At 38.4% G+C, this 21,200-nt stretch overlaps 1 pseudogene; it reads left to right on the forward strand.

Annotated features, from left to right (window-relative positions):
• Nucleotides 1-18,789: 18,789 nt before the first annotated feature.
• Nucleotides 18,790-19,258, forward strand: LOC118580038 (annotated as a pseudogene).
• The last annotated feature ends 1,942 nt before the right edge of the window (nucleotides 19,259-21,200 follow it).

A 21,200-nucleotide genomic window follows, 5' to 3' on the forward strand; every position in this document is an offset into this window, starting at 1 on the left:
ACAATCAACTTTCTTTTGTTTCTTTCAACTTTTTATTTATATTAATATTAAGCAAAAGATGAATGACTACAAGATACATGGACATGAAAGTGAACACAAGACTTTAGGCAGTCTCAAAAACACAGGAAGAACTCCTAGTTCAAATCAGTTCTAAGCCAGCATAGCGGGGGACATATTTTAAACCTATCAGTCAAGGTTCAGAGGGAGGATGAAGAACCCAAGAGCAGAAAGGATAGATAATGGTGGCACCCTAGTCCTGATGGGCTGATCTTCCCCTGCATCCTCTGCTTTCTGTTGAACTCTTGGCATGAATTCCAGACAAAAGCACAAGCAAGACATATTTAACATTAAGTCCACTGTTAATTGGTTGTGAATTGAAGATTGGATAGCACACATTCAATGAGATATTTGCTTTTTTATAAAAAGACAAAGGTTAATAGTTGTTCCTACTTCCAAGCTGCATGCCAGTCAAGTACAGCTTATCCATGACTTCTAATCTCACAATCATAAGTTTTTTTCAGAGACCAAGGGAAGCATATTTTAACTGCCTTAGAAACTACAGATACTTTTCATAGATCAGTTATATAAATGATATAGTCCTAGAAATACATGCTGCTCAATTACAATTTAAAAAATGGAAAATTTGTTTATGCTGTTTTTATTTCAAATTCCTTCAGTTCTGTGAACCTACCAATATTATTCTCTGCTTTCCTTTCTAATACTTTGATAGTTTTTTAAAGAATTTCATATACAACCAATTTACCTACATACTTCCTACCCCACTCACTCTGTTTTCAAACTCCTTCCTCTCCCCTCCCTAACTCCTCCCTCTTCCCTCCCAAATTCATGATCTGTTCTTTATTATGGTTACATGAATATATATACACACATATACATATAACCTACTGAGTGCATTGAGCTTTGCTCATATGTACATATGTTCACAGATGATCACTTTTGAAATTAGAAAACCTAAAAGAGAGTTCATCTCTAGAATGATAACTATACCAACATTTTTCTTCTTATTCAGGATTACTTTTTTTATTCTTGAGCTTTCAAGTTCCATATGAATTTTTCCTATTTCTGTGAAGAATGTTATAGAGATATTGACTAAAATTGAATTGAATATATCAATTGTTTTGGGTAGAATGGCCATTTTCATTGTATCAGTTCTACCAATCCACAAGCACGGATAGTGTTTCCATATTCTTCCTCAATCTCTTTCTTCAGAGATTTAAATTTTTTGTTGTAGAGGTCTTTGGCCTTCTTGGTTAGGTTTGGTCATAGATATTTTTAAGGATTTTGTGGATGGGAATGTGTCAATAATCTCTTTCCAATGTATTGTTGTGATGTATAGAAAGGCTATTTATTTTTGCAATAGGGATTTAACTTCCAATTTTGGGGGTGTAAATTGATTTTCTATCCTGCTCCTGTGCTGCAATTATTCATCTCTTCTAGAAATTTTCTGGTAGAATTTTGGAATTTGATTGCTCTTGTATCATTTCATAGCATCTGCAGATAGAAATAATTTGACTTCTCTTTTCATTTTATTCCTTTAATTTCTTTTTGTCTTATTGTTCTAGCTTTGCTTCTGCTTCAAGTACTATTTTGAAAGAAAGTGGAGGGTTGTGGGCAGCCCTGTGTTGTCCTAATTTTACTGAGATTGCTTTGAGCTTTTCTCCATTTAGGATGATGTTGGCTGTGGGTTTGTTATATATAATCTTTATTATTGGTTATTATTGACATATAACCCTTTTAGTCCTATTCTCTCTAGTAATTTTATCAGGAATGAAAGTTTTATGTTGTCAAAGGCTTTTTCTGCATGTATTGAGATGGTCATATATCTTTAAGTCCATTTACACAGATTACTCTTGATTTATGTATGCTGCACCATCTTTGGACCTCTGAGATAAAGCTGACCTTATCTTGGTAGATAATCTTTTTGTTGTTGTTGTTTTCAAGACAGGGTTTCTCGGTGTAGTTTTGGTGTCTGTCCTGGATCTCGCTCTGTAGACCAGGCTGGCCTTGAACTCACAGAAATCCATCCAGCTCTGCCTCCTGAGTGCTGGGATTAAAGGTATGTGCCACCACTGCCCAGCTGGATAATATTTTTGATATATGCCCTTATTTGGTATGCAAGTTTTTTATTAAGGATTTTGACATTTGTGATCATTAATAATCTCAGCTTGTAGTTTTCTTAGTTTGTTGTGTCTTTCACAGGTTTGGGCATCATAGTAATATTGCTCCATAGAGTTTGGAAGACAGCCTTCTATTTTTATATAGTTAAATAATTTAGGAGTATTGAGTGCAAATATTGTTTGAAAGTCCATGACTCTATCTGGAACTGGGCTTCCTTCCTTCCTTCCTTCCTTCCTTCCTTCCTTCCTTCCTTCCTTCCTTCCCTCCCTCCTTCCCTCCCTCCCCCCTCTCTCTTTCTTTTTTTCTTTCTTTCTCTCTTTTTTCTTTTATAGTCAGAGGATCTTTTATTACTATTTTTTCTCTCCTTATTTGTTATGAGTCTTTCTTAGTTACTTTTCTATTATAATAAAACACCATGACCAAGGCAAATTAAGAAAGGAAGCACTTAATTTGTAACTTATAATTTCAGAGGGTTAGAGTCCATGGCCGGCATGATGAGAAGCACAGCAGGGGGCAGGTAGACATGCCACTGAAGTGGCGAAAAGCTTACACCCTGATCCACAAACACAATACAGAAAGAGCAAAGTGGGAATGGAACTAACTTTTGAAACCTCAAAGCTCATTGCCAATGACATATCTCTTCCAACAAGGCCACAACTTCTCATCTTTTCCAAATAATTTTACCAATTGGGGACCAAATATTCAAATATATGAGCCTATTGGGGACATTCTCGTTCAAGACACTACAGGGTCTGATTAAGTTATTGATCTATTTTTGGTTTAGCTGTGGTGGTTTGAATGAATATGGGAATTCATTTTTTTGGGGCTTTACAACTTATTAGAGAACAGGTTTTTGAAGTATTCCTGTATAATATTCCAAATTTCTTTGGTGTCTATTGTAACATTCTGCTGCTCATTTCTGATTCTGCTAATTTTCAGTAAATATTTATGCAGTGTCCGCAACATGCTTTTAAACCATATACATTAATAGAAAAACTCCAGTGATAGTATGCCTCCTCCTAAATTTCTTTTATTTATCTCTATCAAAATGATTTCTTTTGTCATATACCTGTTTTGATAATAAGTATTTTAATATTCTCCCAGTGGTTAAATAGCTACTACATTACTGCCTTTTGCATCTCAAATTTACAAGATGAAAAAATGTGGAATGTGATACAGGGAAGTAGAGTAGATGGTTTTGATTTCATAATTTTCCCACAAATTACTTCATTCTGTTTACCATCAGTAACCTGTCTGCAAAAATAGGCAGTCCCCAGCCTCAGAAGACCAAGGTTACTAACTGTCCTATAGATGGAGACACTTCTCAATGCTCACAATGTTTGTGACTTCAGATTCCAGGGCAGCATTCTCTTTCAGGTCAAAGCAGAAGTTAAATGAAATAAAATTTAACGTTTCCTTATTAATTATGACACAATCTATATTTTAAAAATGAAATACAGCAATATAGAGGTTATCCTTTTAAGAGTCCTCTGGGATTCAGTGGTACTGGTCAGGATCTTTATTTTCATAAGTTTTCACATTAATTGAAAGAAAATGGAAATTTAAGATTCAAAACAGCATGTTTTCAATTGAACTATGCTGATTAGTTTTAGCTGTCAACTTGACTTAACCAAAAATCATCAGGAAATGGGGTATTGAGGAAATATCTAGATCAAGTTTTATTTGTGGAGTATTAACTTGTTTGATCAACTGTGGATGATACCACTCCCTAATGTGGGTCCTGAGCTGTGTAAAAGTGAAGGAAAAAAAAAAGCTGCCAAGCAAGTAGGTCAAATGGATGCAGTGTTTACTCTCTGCTCTTGACCATACTGTGTCTCAGGCATCTGCTGCTGCAACTTTCCTGTTGGATTGTAGCTTGGAGATGCCAGCTAACGTGAATACTTTCTTCCTCTATGTTGCTTGTTGTCAAAATTCTTGTCATAGCAACAGGAAAGACACTAGACACCTACTCTTTTCACTAAACAAGGTATTAATTAATTAGCTTTTCTGAACTACATTCTCCTTGTACATAAGTGTAGGGAGACTATCACCTTCATCTTTGCTTAGGATTTTGTTTGTTTGTTTGTTTGCTTGCTTGCTTGGTGGTTAGTTGGTTTTGCTTCGTTTCTTTGCCAAAGATTAAATATAATACCCATTACATAGGATGGCACCTGGTACTTCTTGCTATTCAGCAGATGTGCCATAAAGATATCATGCTTGGGTTGTTGAACTGTACTAAACAGTTGTTTATAGATTTTAATTGATACTGGTTTCTATGGAATATTACTCTAGGGAGTAGAAAAAGGGTAGGAGATGGGAGTTTAGGTCTTCAGTTCTCATGTCATTCCAGTTCAAACACAGCAGTCTTGAATAATCGTCTTTACATACTGGGGTGAAACTTTATAAGTTATTGGTAGAAAAGTTGTCCAAAAAAAACAAAGCTTCAAAGTCACTCGTGGGAAGAATTGTTTAACTAAACAATTCAGTTTCACTAAAGGTTCAAATTGTTCAAGTCAAAAATACATATCATTATGCACACATAATTTCTAAATGCTAACAAGGGTATTGCCAGAAGGTCTCCCCAGCACACCCTGTAAGATCTGGAAAATGAAAAGCAACCAACAGACCTGAGGAAAACAGGTTCCTCCTTTGTTCATTTGTTTGTTTTGTTTTTAGGAAACGGGGTCTCTTGTATCCCACACAAGCCTTGACCCTGCTATGTAGCTGAATATGATTTTGAGCTCCTGTCTCTACTTCCCACGTGTTTGATTTATAAGCACCAACTATGACTCCAGGCTGACAGAAATGCTTCCTCTGGTGAAATGTGCAAATAACCGGAGAGCAAGGAGCACAGGGCTGGTGTTGTGAGAGGAATTCAAGAGAAGAGCATGCTGCAGGCTCCCCATAGGGAAATAAGCTGCATACCCCAGTTTGCTTGGCCAGTTTCCTGCTTTGCTTGATGACTATGAACATTGATAATATTATTGAAACTAGAAACAAGCTGCATTCTTTCCACCGTTTTTCCTTTCTGACAACCTCAGATTAAATTCTCCCTTGAGGTCCAGCCCTGAAGCATTCTTTGCTCACCTCAAAATTTGCTGTCATAGTTTTGGGATGCTAGCTGTTTACCTGCTTGCAGAAATGGCCTTGCTAATGCCAAATTGTCTGTCACCATACATTCTCACTGGTCCTTACTCTATGGGCTCTTCACAAAGAATATTTTCCCTCAAATTGACAATGATTCTGGAAATAAATCTTACCTTATAGGCTGGATTTCCTTTCTTCCAGCATATTTGGGAAAAGGTACTCCCTTATTTCCAAGTAAATAAAAATATTTTTTAAATGTGCTTTGCTCAGGCCTGGTGGAGGACAACTTAAATCCCAGTACTCAGGAACATGGCTTTTAGACACTATTTTCTGAGCAAGCAGGACAGTGTTTTAGAAGATATTTTGATGATACTTTACTATATCTTTCAGCTAATAGTTTAACTCTTAGAAATCTATTCTTCAGAGAAGTAGTACCCTCCCTAAAAAGAAAGATGCTCATTCATTTGGGCATTGCTTCTAACAGAAAAATTTTAAATTATATGAATTGTGTTAATAGGGATAACTATATGAATTATTATGTGTATTATATAGTATACACAGTAATGAAAAAGGAATGAGGCCAAAATACGTGTAATGAGATTCAATCATGTCCATTAGTTTCTGGGAGAGGGAAAGACAGTTTTTCACTAAGAGTATACCCCAGGTAAGTCAGTCACTCTCCAGTGAAAGACCACATATCTGGGAAGATTTGAACAACTTGGTCTTGGAGTATTAAAAAAAGGATACAGAATGAGGTGGGTAGGGAAAGGGAGGTGAAATGTGGAAGCATTGGGTGAGTAGAGAGGTGATAGTCAAAGCATACTGTATGAACTCTCAAAGAATTAATACAAAATTGTGCATGTACAAAATCTAATTTTTAGAGAAAAATAAGCCAACCAGCTTATTTTATGTTCTCCTTTATGCTTAGAAAAACCTTGGATGTGAATGAGTTGGAGAGCACTCCATCAGAATAGAAGATTAGAGGTGAGGGCAGAGGCGTGAACAGTTTCCACAAATGCATGTTGCCTTTGGTTTTCAAAATGCTTTAATCATCCTCTTCTGTACAAGCTACTCTGAAAACCACTTTCTTGGAGTTTGTCTTTGGAGTTTAAATTGTCTAGATAGGAAGTTTAAAGCTCAAGTAAGAACTAGCCATGATACAGACTGAAAGTTCCATGACTGACCCAACACAAACCTGTGAAGGCTCTGGGCTGTCAGACCTGGAGCTGTGCAAACTCCTGTGGCTCGCTCTTAGCTGTTCCTCTCTTTGTGTGCAGTCATAAGGCCTCTTTCAACCTGATCATCATAGACTGACACCATCTCCACATATCTCCTTAGTATGCCCCCAAATGAACAGAGGGATGAACCTAGAGAAAAGAACTGAAATTATCCTGGAATACTGCCACCTGTGTGAGTGAAAAGAAGAACTTACAAATTCCAGGTGATGGTTAACCATGAGAAGCAATAAATTAATACATGAATGTCCCATTGATTTATCTCTGTGTCCAGAACTTATTTCTAGGAATTAATATGTACAAATAGTAAACATGTTTTTTAATCCCCACTATGCTTCCTTTATTTAGCTATGTCTACTTTTCTATATACACTGAACAACAATCTTTGCTCTAGACAAATCTCTGTTCAAAAATCTAAAGAAAATGTAGTTGCCCTTTGAACCTGAACATTTAGCTTTTAAATCCTTTCTCTTAATTACATTGCAGATTTATGTTGTTCAGCCCTAGTCAATCTATTTCAGACTCTGCTCTGTCTGAGCTGTATTTCATTCTTAACAACAAGCATAAGTAAGAAAACAAGCTGGAGAAATGAGAAGATTGAAGTGTGCATCCTGACAAAGCATCTTCTGCTTATGTGTTTTGCACAACACTCTCTATTCACAGTATTCTCTCAGGAACATCATCTGATACAGAGTTAATGATGTCTCCCCCTTTATCTTGGAATACAAACAAACCAAAGAGTATCACAACTATCTCTACCTGAAATGTAATTGCATATTAACTCATCCTACATATTATAGTGGTTTCTTTTTCTGTCAACTATAATGCTCAAATCCAAGACCTTGAGCATGCCACACAAGCATTGAGCCACACCCTCAGCTTATGATAGTAAAGAATACAAAACACATTGCACCGCCATTCTAAAACCTTTAGATCAGCTACTTCTGTGAATGCTTTATAGCATCTATAAACAATATGAATCTACACACTTGCCTCTAAAATTTCTATGTTTGCAAGGAAGAGAAACGATAGAAGCCTGTGAGCAGGTAATAGAACATACCATTTATCAATTGTCAATATGAACCAAGCTTTTGATAACCCCCGCAAAACACACACACACACACACACACACACACACACACACACACACACTAACATGCTTGCACATACTGGCCTCTGACCCTGTCCTTGTTGAATCTGAATTATAAAGAAATAGAACAACATGGCAGATACCAGAAAGCAGGGTTTCTTTCCATTTCCCAGGCTGATATCTTTATTCCTAGTTTCACTCACAGGTAACTTTATCTTTAAGAACAAGAAAAAATTAGTTTCTGTCTAGAAAATTATCCCAATGGCTTTTCCCACAATTTGTTCTTTAGTTCTTGAGATATATAGGGTGAAACAAAAGAGACCCCATAACCAGAGCTCCAACTCAATGTCACCAGAAGTTCAGTGAATAGCACAGTGAGCCAATCTTTATGAATCAGACTCATAAGCACTGTACACAAATGTAATAGTTGAACTCTGGGATTGTCCTCTTAGATTATAGAAAAGTCATTTCTATGATGAATTCTTTAGGTTGATAAGGTTTTGTTGTTGTTGTTTATGAAGTCTTTACATAGGTAACCTGTGCAAAAATTCCTCTTCCAGTATACTTTTTAAAAAACTAAGTATGCCTTTTAACAGATTCTATAAATTCATAGGAATTTTATTAAGTGAAATTACATCAGCCTTCACATCATTTCTTGTTTATCAATCATATTATTGTTCTGCACTGGCAAGATGGCTCAGCAGATGAAGGCACTGCTACTAACCATGATGACCTGAGTTAATCCTCAGAACCCACAGTGTGGAGGTAGAAAACAATTCCTGTAGTTATTCTCTGACCTCTATATATACAGCATGGTGTGTGTGTGTGTGTGTGTGTGTGTGTGTGTGTGTGTGTGTGTGCACACGCGCGCACATGTTGGGGGGAGGGGGTGTAAATAAAATGAACTTTGAAATGATTATTGTTCTACATTTACCCTCTTCTTGATGACAACATGAATAGATATTATGTATTTTATCCAGAAAAGTTTAAAGTCTTTCCAGAATTTTCTTGCTTATTCTGTCATTATTGTGAAATTACTGAATGCCAAACATGGGTCTTGTTGCTTTATATGAATTAAGCTAAGTCATAGCAAGCCACTAAGTAGGCACTACTGTAGTCCCATTTTACAAGAAGGAACACCAGAAGAGTTAGTGGTGTGGAGAAATGTGAATCAAAGCCTAGGAATCTGATCCAGAATATGCACCAAAAACCACCATGCCATGTTGCTGGGGGCCATACAAAGAAGAAGTATGTAGAACTAAATGTTCGCATAAATATGGTTGGTCAAGAATATGAGACTAGATAGGTCAGGGACTGAGGAGGGAAACTAAATTCCACTGTTCTACTAAAAGAACATAGCAATACAATGACTCCTAAAGATATTGTGCTATACTCATCAGTCAGTGCCTTGCTCAGCCACCATCACTGAAGTCTCCTCCTGCAGCATATGAGAACAAATTCAGAGACACATAGCCAGACAAGATGCAGAGACTGAGAGGCATTGAACATTCAACATGCATGCACAAGGCCTGTATAAGCCTGGACCTGTTGGGTCCAAGAGTGAAGATGAACATAAGACCACATCCCTAACCCAGAAGTTATCTCCAAGTAATAGCTGCTCACAAAGGAAAACTTAGCCCTGGGGGAGTCAGTCCAGGCAGCTCCAGTCCCCTCCTCCCAGGCTGAGCAAAGTGTCCCTGTGTAAGCCCAAGGTTCCAAACAGCCAGCTCATGCACTAAGGACAGCTCCCAGTCCCACAGTCTGGATGCCTCCCAAACAGTTCAAGCTATTCAATTGTCTCACTTATCCAGAGGGCCTGATCCAGCTGGGGGCTCCACAGCCTTTGGTTCATAATTCATGTGCTTCCATTCATTTGGCTATTTGTCCCTGTGCTTTTCCAATCTTGGTCTCAACAATTCACGCTATTACAGTCCCTCCTCTTTCTCGACAATTGGACTCCTGGAGCTCCACCTGGGGCCTGGTAGAGGATCTCTGCATCCACTTCCATCATTTATTGGATGAGAGTTCCAGCACAACCTTTAGGGCGTTTGGCCATCTGATCACCAGACTAGGTCAGATCAGGCTTTCTCTTGACCATTGCCAGCAGTCTACAGAGGATGCTAGTCCAAGGGCTTACATAGGGACACTTTGCTCAGCCTGGAAGGAGGGGACTGGACCTGCCTGTACTGAATCCACCAGGTTGAATTGAATCCCCAGGGTAGTCTTGGCCCTGGAGGAGATGGGAATGGAGGGGAGGGCCTGGGGGAAAGGTGGGGGCGGGGGCAGGAGGGGGGAGGACAGGGAAACCCATGGCTGATGTGTAAAACTAAAACACAAATATAATAAATTTTTTAAAAAAAGGAAAACTTAGTTTTCTCTAAGTTAACTTACTGGCAAGCAGTAGATAGCAGACTCAAAACAAAATCAATGACATCTTTGGAGGTTCTTTGTCTCATAATGTTAAGTCAGGGTATTTGCTGTATATTGTTTTTGTTTTATTTTATTTTGTTTCTGATTTGGGGTTTTGATGGGATTCCTGAATGTATGAAGTGTTTGTCTCTGCATCTATATGCATTTCTTGTGATTTTTCCGTGGCTCTTTTCCTTAATTGGTTGCTTTTCATGTTGTGATTTGTTTGGTCTTTTATTTATTTGTCTTTATTTTATTGTTATTCTTCAGATGTCTGTTTGTTTTCTAGTGAGAGACAGAATGGGCATGGGTCTGGATGCGATGGGAGGTTGGGAGAAACTGGAAGGGGTAGAAGAAGGGGGAAACATAATCAGAATATACTGCATGAAAAAAATCTATTTTCAGTAAAAGAAAAAATAATTTAATATAATCTTTCATTATAGTCTTGTTTATAAGTTTCTTCAGTAAGTAACAATCTTTCGAGAATAAAGGAGGAACACTGTGTCTTTCATCCTTATAGTAGTGATGTCACTAAAAACCAGTGATGATGCCCCCACTAAATACTACACACAAGTACTCTATAAGCTGGGCACACAACAGTAAAAGGAGAACAGTAACAGAGAAATCCTCTGCATTTAGGTATCATTAATTCTATGTTAGTGGGGAGATATACAGTGAATGAGTGAAGGAATGAATGTTAGGTGACATTATAAGAAATGTGGAGCCCTGTGGTGGTGGTGCACGCCTTTAATCCCAGCACTCAGGAGGCAGAGCCAGGCGGCTCTCTGTGAGTTCGAGGCCAGCCTGGTCTCCAAAACATGTTCAAGGAAAGGCACAAGATACACAGAGATACCCTGTCTCGAAAAACTAAAAAAAAAAAAAAAAAAAGAAGAAGAAGAAAAAGAAAGAAATGTGGAATATAAAGCAGCCAAGGCAGAGGGCATATAGGATTTCTGTGGGGGTGAGTGTTACTGTTTTATACAGGATGGCAGTAAGATTGCTCTTTGAAGCTGAGAGAAGAAATACATCAAAGAAGTAGAGTGATCCATGTGTGGTTAGGAGAGAGCTTCCCAGGCAGAGGCAAGGCTGAATGCATGACATCTCATAAGGAAAGGGCTTTGCCTAATTGAGGAACAGCACTGAACATCAGTGTTTGGAATGTGCTCAATATACCCTTGATAAATGAAGTAATTAATGTGTTCTCACAGGCAGAGCTCTTGAGAAGCAAAATAAAATCATTTTAATTTACCTCCTCTTCCTTATGTTAAAAATGCCAATAAAGAATGAAAGGATGGAAAATCAGAGAAGGAGGCAGGCGGGATTTAGACAATAGATAATTAAGTAAGGACTGATTGCATGATTAGCTCTTTTGCATTTTCACATTTGCATAAAAGCCTTAAGTTTGGGGTAGCCAGACACTATGCACAATAGCATGCAGATTTATTTAAAATTAGTGTATGCACTATTTGCTCAAACCCAACCATATTGTTAGAATATTGTGTTAACTTTTGAGAGATTTTGCTTCATTCTATAAAAATCTAGATTTTTATGTAATTGGAGTTACATACCACTAATTGATCCTTTCTACTCTTCACATTTCTTATCATTTAAAACACACTAGTTACCATGGAAACAAAGTCATCAAGTGAGGGCAAGTCTTAGTGACATCTACAAGTGAAATATTAAATCAATTACTATAATGGCTGTGCAATTTATAGTAGTTACTTAGAAAACATTCCACACTGATATAGTGTGAAATAAATATCATAGACTGAAGGGGAAAGTATGTTCAGCCATGGAGATTTCTTCCCCCGCCATCACTGATGACTTCCATCAGCAGATATCCTCATATAATTTGTTCCATTTTAGACACATTCTGCTACAGAAATTATCTTAGAAATGGCAGAGTTTCAGCTGTTCTGAGGGAAAATGAGATATAGACCTATAGCCTATACACTACATACAGCTGCTTTCTATTCAAAATCCTTGCCTATTTCTAGAAGCCCCTTTACATGTAAGTGTTGATTTTTCTGCCCAGGTACTCCTTTTTATCAGATGAGTTCATCTTGGTTGAAGAAAAGCCACCAGATAGACTCAAGATGTAAGATTTCAGGGCATGAAGCAATTCTCCATCTAAAACCATGATTTTCACCTGCATTGTCTTATGCATGAAATTCTACCATTTATTACTCTTTGTTGGGCATTATCTTCCCTAGACAATCTCTCTTAAATTGGTTACATAATTTGCAGAATTTCTCAAGTTTTATAATGAGGTGGTGACTTAAATCCCTCCATGAGGAAACTGCTTTCAATGGTCAAGTTATCAAGAAATGAGCACCAATAACAAGAAAACACCTACCTTCAAACTCACAGCAATAAATAGCACTGGAGCTTGAGGCCCTGAAGAAGAGGGGGGGGGGGGCAAAGAAGAAATAGAGGCAGGTAGTAAGTTTTGAGTGGCAGTAGAGGATAAAAGGCAGGAACAGTGAATGGGAAAACCAGGAAAGCCAATATGGGAACACTGTGTGAATGACTGAACATAGACTACTGCACACAGGAAAAGAAAGAAGCCACTAACATTTGCTATGATCTGCATACACTCTCCATTATAATGCTGAGTACAAGAAATCAAGTTTCAAGTGACATCTGCAGTGTGAAGCTATTTATGACAGTTCAAGAGCAGAGTGAGCACAAACTAGCCTTCTTAGGTGCTCAAGATCTCCTATATATTCATCCCATGGGGGCCACATGGGTATATTCATATACAAAATTTCATATATATCTACATTTAAAATTAGTGAGTATTTCTGCAAGATATGGTTCAATTTTGTGAAATCTCTCTTTTTTTTTCTTAAGAATGCTTTAGTGAGATGACTATCATGACAGAGAACAGATGCTAGATTCTGTCAGGCTTGTCAAGGAACTATTTAGAATGAATCTCAGTGCTGCTTATCTGGAACATTAGTTCTCTTCCTGCATGGAAATGACAAGGGCATCTCCAGGGATCCTCATCATGAATCCAGAGACACACTGAGTCAAAAAGCCAATGATGCTCAATTCACACTGAAGACACAGGCATGCCAGCTCAGAAATAATGTCTGTGACTGTGGCTAGAGTCAGAATCAGGGGAGAAAGGACATGAAGCAAAAATCACAACATGTCTAATTCACATGGACTTCCCATCCAGACAGAGAACACTGTACATGACATGGACATGTACCCCAAGTCCTAGCTGTTGTGCAAAAGGAAACCTTAGTCAGTAACAGGAAAACAAAATGAAGACAAAAAGTATACCCAAATAAAATCTTAAGTACTTGGTTTGTGGTATTTTCAGTTCAGTGATTCTGTTAGAAGAAAATCATGAGTTTACGGGAAATGGCATGGTGAGGTTTGGTAGTTAATCTCAAGTTGACAAACTTGACCACATATGGAAGTGCCTGAGACATACCCCTGTGTGTATGTGAGGCCATTTCCAGAGAGGTTTATCCAAGGAAGGAAAGCCTCTCCTGAATGTAGGCTGCAGTATTCCAGTCTCAAACTGTAAAGTGGAGAGAGCAAGCAGAGCACCAGCAATCACTTCTTTGCTTCTTGACTGTGGATGCAATGTGGTCATCTGCTTCATGCTCCCAACATATGCCTCCCCTACTGTGATAAACTCTGAGCCAAACAAGCCAGTCTTTCCTTAGGGTTTTTGGTTGGTTGGTTTGTTTTGGTTTGTTTTTTGAGATTTGTTTGTTTGTTTGTTTGTTTGTTTGTTTCTCGAGACAGGATTTCTCCATGTAGTTTTGGTACCTATTCTGGATTTCGCTCCATAGATGAGGCTGGCCTCCAACCCACAGAGATCCGCCTGGCTCTGCCTCCCAAGTGCTGGGACATGCACCACCACCTCCCTGCTAAGGGTTATTTTTTGTTTTGTTTTGTTTTGTTTTTTAATATTTTATCATAACAATAAGAAAAGTAACTGACATGGGGAGTGTCAGTAATTGTCAGGCATTCCTGCGTGCCCTCTTTCTCACAATGAGACACTGGCTGGTTTGTAAGCAGACAGATCAAGATCCTTAGAGACAAGCTGACCAGTGAGGAGAGACTGGCGGTGAGAGTCTGAGAGCTGAGAAAGTTTGGGATTGATTTGAAGACTTTGCACTCATCAAAGACTCGCTGACTTCCTAAGGAACTTCTCTGGTACAAATAACATTGAACACCTTGTAACCATTTTTAGAAAAAGGGTGGGGCTGAGAAAGTTGCTCCTTAGATTCAAATTATGCACATTTGTATACAATAGTGTCTCTATTGACCCCAGTTATATCACTGACTTGACTCTGTTCAGGTACAGCTGCTAGAATAACACTTCAAATTCCTTCTAAAGAACTTTCAATGGGCAGAGAAAGCTAATAAAAACTATTAATCATGCAAATCTGTGTTATAGGTATTGTTGCCTGGATACAACCTGATTACGTCTGCTCTCTCTTTTCTGAAGCAGCACCAGGGCTCAAGATGCCATTCTATGGGTTGAAACAAAACAGCACACTCTGGGTCATTGGCTCCTACTATTTTATGTCCTGTGACCAAGGTGAACATCTTCTCTTGTTCACTGGGAGCTGTAACCTGGGAACTGTGGCTACTGTGGTGTTCACAGTCTGAAAAGGAAGGAAGTGAGTGAGGGGAGTGAGGATTGCAGCAACTCGCCAGTGCATGGCACCTCAGGACTTCCAGGGGGGAGCCCACACTTTCAGTGCTATGTAAGACAATTTGAGCTGGCTTGTATGTCAGCTGCTAATGAACGTATTGTGCTTTATTCCACCTTATTTCTACTTTTAATATATATATTATATTTCAAATTAATTAGAACAAAATATATTTCTTCACCTGATCAAGGCCAAAATGCCAAGTGTAAATTAAAAACCAAACTATTTAGTTATTCCTATCCTGTGTGACTACTGTTAGGAACCCCAGATTCAATCAGGAGCTCCAGAGCTAGCCAAGTTAATATGAAACAGCTGAGAGGTTCTATAATACAAATAGTTTGGCTAGAATTTAATCTGAGTTAAGAGTAGAAAAACAAAGTAAATTGCATTCTTTTTTTCTAGGAAAAAAAAAGACATCAGAAGCCAGAGAGGAGACTTGGTTGGTAAAGTTTTTGCTGCACAAACATAAGGACTTGAGTTCAGATTCCCGACACCCTGCCAGATGCCAGCTATGGTACAACCTGTAAATCCTGAGCTGGATGGGGTACAGTGAGGAGGAAAGGACACCGCAGATCTAGGCAGATCCTTGAAGTTCATTGGACAGTCAGCCATGATAAATCAATAAGCTCTGAGTTCTGTAAATGACCCTGTTTCAGATAAATAAGCAAAGAAATAGACAGACGAACCAACGAACAAACAAACAAACAAATAAATAAATAAATAAATAAATAAATAAATGTAGAGAAAGACACCCAGAGTCAACCTCTGCCCTCCAGGTAGTCATGCTTATATTCACGCATGCTCACACTCACACACGCACCTCATACACTGGTGATTTGAAGAAGAATGGCCCTCATAGGCTCATATATTTGAATGTTTCATCAATAGTGAGTATAATTATTTGAGAGGGATCAGAAGGTATGGCCTTTTTGGTAAAGCTATGGCCTTGTTGGAGAGAATATGTCACATCAGAGTGGACATTAGGGTTTAAGAAGCTCTCTCCCTGACTACCTGCCAATCCAGATGTAGAATTCCCAGCTCCTTCTTGAGCACCATGCCTGCCTATGTGCTGCCATGCTTCCTGCAATGCTGATAATGAACTAAACCTCTGAAACTGTAAGGAAGCCCCAGTTAAATGCTTTCCTTTATAAGAGTTGCCAAGGTCATGGTATCTCTTCACAGCCATAGAACAGTGACTAAGATGCACACAAACATTAAACTGCACACTCATACATACACATAAACACATCACAAATAATAAGAGCAACTGAACATATAAAAATGTCACTCTAAATTAAAATGAGGTTTCATGTGAAAGAGAACATTTTCTTCACAATCCTTCCAGTTATTAACTTTAAAATAAAGTGAAATTAGTAAAATAAAAGACCTCTGGTTATCAAATTTTGTTATAAGGCCTATATTTAGAACAAGTTAGTCTTTTATATATCAATGTCTCTATATACTGAAGTGTTTTAGTGCACATTAATTATCTCTTTAAAAGTTTGAAGAATCCAACAGATCTCACATATTTTTGTAAAGAATCTGAATCTGGTTCACTACCTTTTTCCACTCAGCTAGAATGTCTGGCCACTGCTTCATGTTTGAGTAGAAAATCAGTTCTTCTTGATGTCTCTGGGAGTCCACAAGTCTACTTTTCATATCTCTGAATTATAACTCTACCTTTTGGTTCTACAATAACTTAGAAGGGAAATATTATGAATCACATTATTAGCAATAAAGACTCTTCATTGATGGAATGTTTTTACTTTATTTTAAAAAAATACTCAACCAAACATATCTAGTGTGTATATATCAAGAAAGTTGTTTTGTACTGTTATAACTGTGAATTGTTGCTGCTTCTATATGAGGAAAAATAAAATTAACAACTCACTCATTTCTTGTTTTCAACCAATCACATAAAACTACTGAGGGTGATTGATAAACTAGAGTAACTTCAAAATGAATAATAATTTCACGTACAGTTGAGTTTCCTGGAAAGAATTCCCTTTTGACTTCTTTGGGAAAATACAAGCCATGGCTTAGTTAGAACATTGAGATCATGTTATACTACCAAGTAATGTACTATAGGTTCAGAAAAAGTCAACGTTGACTTTTCCTTCATTCTCCAGATCACCTGGTTCTGCTTTTTCCACATACTGGCTAATTAAACAGAAAATATTCAGACTGCTACTAATCACTCTGGGAAAGGGAGGAATAATATGTCAAGTCATCTATTGACTCTGTAAGTGTGAACTTTGGTCATAGTTTAAAGACTGAAGCAAATCTCATGGCCACTTCATGAAGGCAAGGAAGTGTAAAACCCCAAAATCCCCTAAAGGATCAATAAAAAATAAGTAATAAACAGAGCTAATAAGTACTAAGCTTTAAGCAATAGAGTCCTCTACTGTTCTATCTCCTCCACCTCTACCACCTTGTCATCCTTTTCTCCTGCAGTGAGAGAAGAGATGTCTTCCCCTGCCTAGGAATGGCCTTTTCCTCTGCTCCAGGCATCCAAGGACTCAGCTATGTGTTTTCTTAGCTGTCCTCATCTTCTGCTCCCCGTGTTCTCCTACCCTCACTTGTCAGAAGCATATTGGCTTCTCCTATTCCAGACATAAATCTCACTTTATCCTTACCATTCCTCTTTATTCTTAAATGTCTCCTCTTGTTACTCTTCCTCAGAGACAAAAATTTGAGAACAGATTTACATAGCCCCAGAACTGGTTCCTCCTCCATTGCCATCCATGCCTCAACTCAGTGATCTGATGAGTTGACTGCTTTCATTGAACTTAACTTGCTACCTGTTCTTCATATAATCTTATTCCCAGGCTCCTTCTCAAGTCTCAGGCTGTCACTATGCTGATGATACTCAAGTACATATGCAAAGAGCTAATACAATTTCAGGTATACTAGCTGGGGCACTGCTCTCTCTTCCCTGTGTATCTCCATGTAGAAATGCTTACTTAAATTCCAGAGGCACTTGACTTCATAGGAAAAGAAAACTGATGTTTCTGTAGCCAAAACAGAAAAGAAAAAATAAAACATAATATTTTATATTTTATTAGCACTTCGTTAAACTACAATGAAACGAACTCTATATATGCTTAAGTAAATTTCTCTATGTGCTTCATTATCTCTTATTCCTGAAATTGGCACAGCAGATTTAAAGAAATAGTTGTGTGTGAAGTATTATTGCAATTTTTTGTTATTTTTATTTTATGTATTTATTTTAATTTTATAATTTAATTTAATTTTATGTATCAGCCATGGATTCCTGTCCTCCCTCCTACCACTCCCTCCACCCTCTCCCCAGTCTACCCTCCATTCCCATCTCCTCCAGGGCAAGGACTCCCCTGGGGATTCAGTTCAACCTGGTAGATTCAGTCTAGGCAGGTCCAGTCCCCTCCTCCCAGGCTGAGCAAAGTGTCCCTGCATAAGCCCCAGGTTCCAATCAGCCAGCTCATGCACTAAGGACAGGTCCCAGTCCCACTGCCTGCGTGCCTCCCAAACAGTTCAAGCTAATCAACTGTCTCGCTTATCCAGAAGGCCTGATCCAGTTGGGGACTCCTCAGCTATTGGTTCATAGTTCATGTGTTTCCACTAGTTTGGCTATTTGTCCCTGTGCTTTTTCCAATCATGGTTTCAACAATTCTCAATTATATAATCCCTCCTCTTTCTTGCCGATTGGACTCCTGGAGCCCCACCTGGAGCCTGGAAGCTGATGCAGAGATCCACGATCATTGCAGTTTTTGCTAGTAGCTTTTATCGGAGTATCCTTATTCTCAGGCACTGTTTCTGGGCAGAGCTGGCATAGTCAATTGCATGGAGGTATATAAGAATGCAAGATCTACTAACGATGTCCTATCTCTTTCAGTAGGGTGATGGGTTACTGCTCAATTCAGAAAAATTATAGCCATAATTACTAATGTTAAAGACTGGACTGATGTACTGACAAGCAACCCTGACACATCTTTGCCTTATAAAATAAATAATGAATAATAAATAAATAAATAAGAGGCTTGTTTTCACTAATGCTACATTTCTATTGGTGGCTCTATTAACCAATGGTTCAAGAGAAATTTTGTGGACTGAATTGTATCTTCTGAATTTCAACTGCTGAGGTGGCCCATGCTCATCATGAGATATGACCACTGGAGTGCCTGCAAACTTCCTCTCTCACAACACCACAGCAGATGCTTTCAGTGGCACCTGGAAACCAGTGGACAGCAAGAATTTTCATGACTTCAGGAAGTCTCTTGATATGAGCTTTGCTACCAAGTATGTATCTAGTATGACCAATCCTACCACAATTGTCAAAAACAGGGACTAAAGATGCACAGCATATTCAAGAACACAGGGGTCAGCTTTCAGCTGGGGTGGAGCGCAATGAGGCAGCTGCAGATGACAGGAAGTTGCTCATGACCCTGGACAGAGGTAAACTTGTCCATATGCAGCAGTGGGACAGACTGGAGACAACGCTTTTGTGGGAGCTAAATGACAGGAAACTCATATTGATGATCACCCACAGCAAAATGGTGAGTGTTTGAACTTACAAGGAGGCGTATCCAGGCTACACCATCTCTGACTTATTCTCTGACAGCTGGGGACCTTGACTCAGGACCAGTTTACACACACACACACACACACACACACACACACACACACACACGGGGGGGGGGGGGGGGAGAGAGAGAGAGAGAGAGACAGAGAGAGAGAGAGAGAGAGAGAGAGAGAGAGAGAGAGACTGATGTTTTGCATAAACACCGTGGTTAGAATTTTACTGGAGCCAAGCAGAACCAGCCTGGATCCAGTTCCTGCTGTGTATATGGTTTGTTTTTTTTTTTGAAACTGTGTCCAAAGGTGCTCTGAGGTCAATAAAGCAGAGCCAACGGGGAAAGAAAAAATTCAGCTGTTGAAAGGCAAGCTTGCGGCATGACTATATTTAAAGACAGAGCTTTTAGGGTTGTTTTGTTTTTGAGACAAATAAAGTGAAAAAGGTGCAATGAGAGCTGAAGGATGGGTCCTTAGTCCAAGAGAAACAGTGTCCTTATTAAAAGAGGCGAAGACACAAAGCATATTTGCATATAGAGAACATGATAGGCAAAGAAAAGCCAGAAGACAGCCATTAGCAAATCAGGAAGTAAGACTACAGCAAAATGAGTTATTGGCAGTGGATAGTTGCTTGGGCAGGAAAGTCACTCTGTGGGTATGTATCCACTGGTAGGTTTCTCATAAATCAACTAGATGGCCTCATACTCATGCGTATATGGGCAGTGAGTTAAAAAAAAAAAGACATTAAGGTGGGAGAGATAGATTTGATCATATTGCATTATATATATATGTATGAATTTCTCAAATGAATTAAAACTATAGGTATCCTGATTTGGGACTTCCCACTTCTTAAAATATGAGAAAATAAATTTCTGTGGAGTGAGCCAATGAAGTCACAAAGCAAGGCATAAAACTAAGAGCAAACTGGGACCTATAATCTAATTCATCTGGACACTGTCTCCTGGAACATTCCAAGGACCTATCTGAAAAGCAATTTGTACCATAGTCACTGGGAATATATTCAAAAGCATGATAGGTACCTCGCTGTCCAGAACAGACCCAAGAACTCCCCGTGAAAAATCATCCCATTAAAACTATTCTTTGTCTAGGTAGAGTTTGAACATTTAGAATGAGCAATTCAACATAAGATGAATGGGACCAACTGGCAGGACATGTATGAAGCTTAAGGGAAATGTTAAGTAACCATAGAGGAGCCTGCCACCTTCTCCCTGTCAGTATTGAAATCCAGCATTTCCTCAGCAATACATACCAGACGCCTCTTTTTGGTCTTGTGGCAGCCAACTCCTAAACTTCCTTTATACTTTCCCTAATGATTTAAGGAGTGGTTACCTAGGAAAATAGAGTTAGATGCATCTCTGACATTTTCCAGTCCTAGATTAATGAGGCATATTTTCAATGTTAGATTTAGCCAATAAACCGTTCCAGTACAGGTCCAATTTTTTTTCTTTTTTTCTTTTTTTTTTTTTTTTTTGGTTTGGCATCATTTACAAAAGAGTACTCCAAAGTCCTTTTAAATTTTCCATTGCATTTTGTACATTTTCGTGTTTAGGGTTTAGGGGTTTTTTTTATTTTTTTTTTTACACAAGGCAGAAAAGGTTCTATATGCTGTAAAACAATAAAACACTCTGGACATGCTGTCTTTGGTAAGGGTGTTGACAGTGGAGCACGAGAAATAAATCTCTGGATGATCACTTTATAAATCTACAATAGATGTCATTGACTTTATTAGTATAAATGATAATCAAATGAAATCTGAAATTAGATTCCTGTCCTCTGCATTCCACTATAGCCATAGATCAGTGTCTCACTCAGCCATCATTAGAGAAGTTTCTTCTTGCAGTAGATGTGAACTAACACAGAAATCCATGACCAGACAATGAGCAGAGCGTGAGAGACCTTGGAACATAATCCTAAATAGAAGGTCATCAAACCCTTCCCCTAAGGGCTCAGAAAACAATGTGGAAGAAGAGGAGGAAAGATTTT

Source organism: Onychomys torridus, chromosome 3 (assembly GCF_903995425.1).
Source record: "Onychomys torridus chromosome 3, mOncTor1.1, whole genome shotgun sequence".
Classification (NCBI taxonomy): domain Eukaryota; kingdom Metazoa; phylum Chordata; class Mammalia; order Rodentia; family Cricetidae; genus Onychomys; species Onychomys torridus.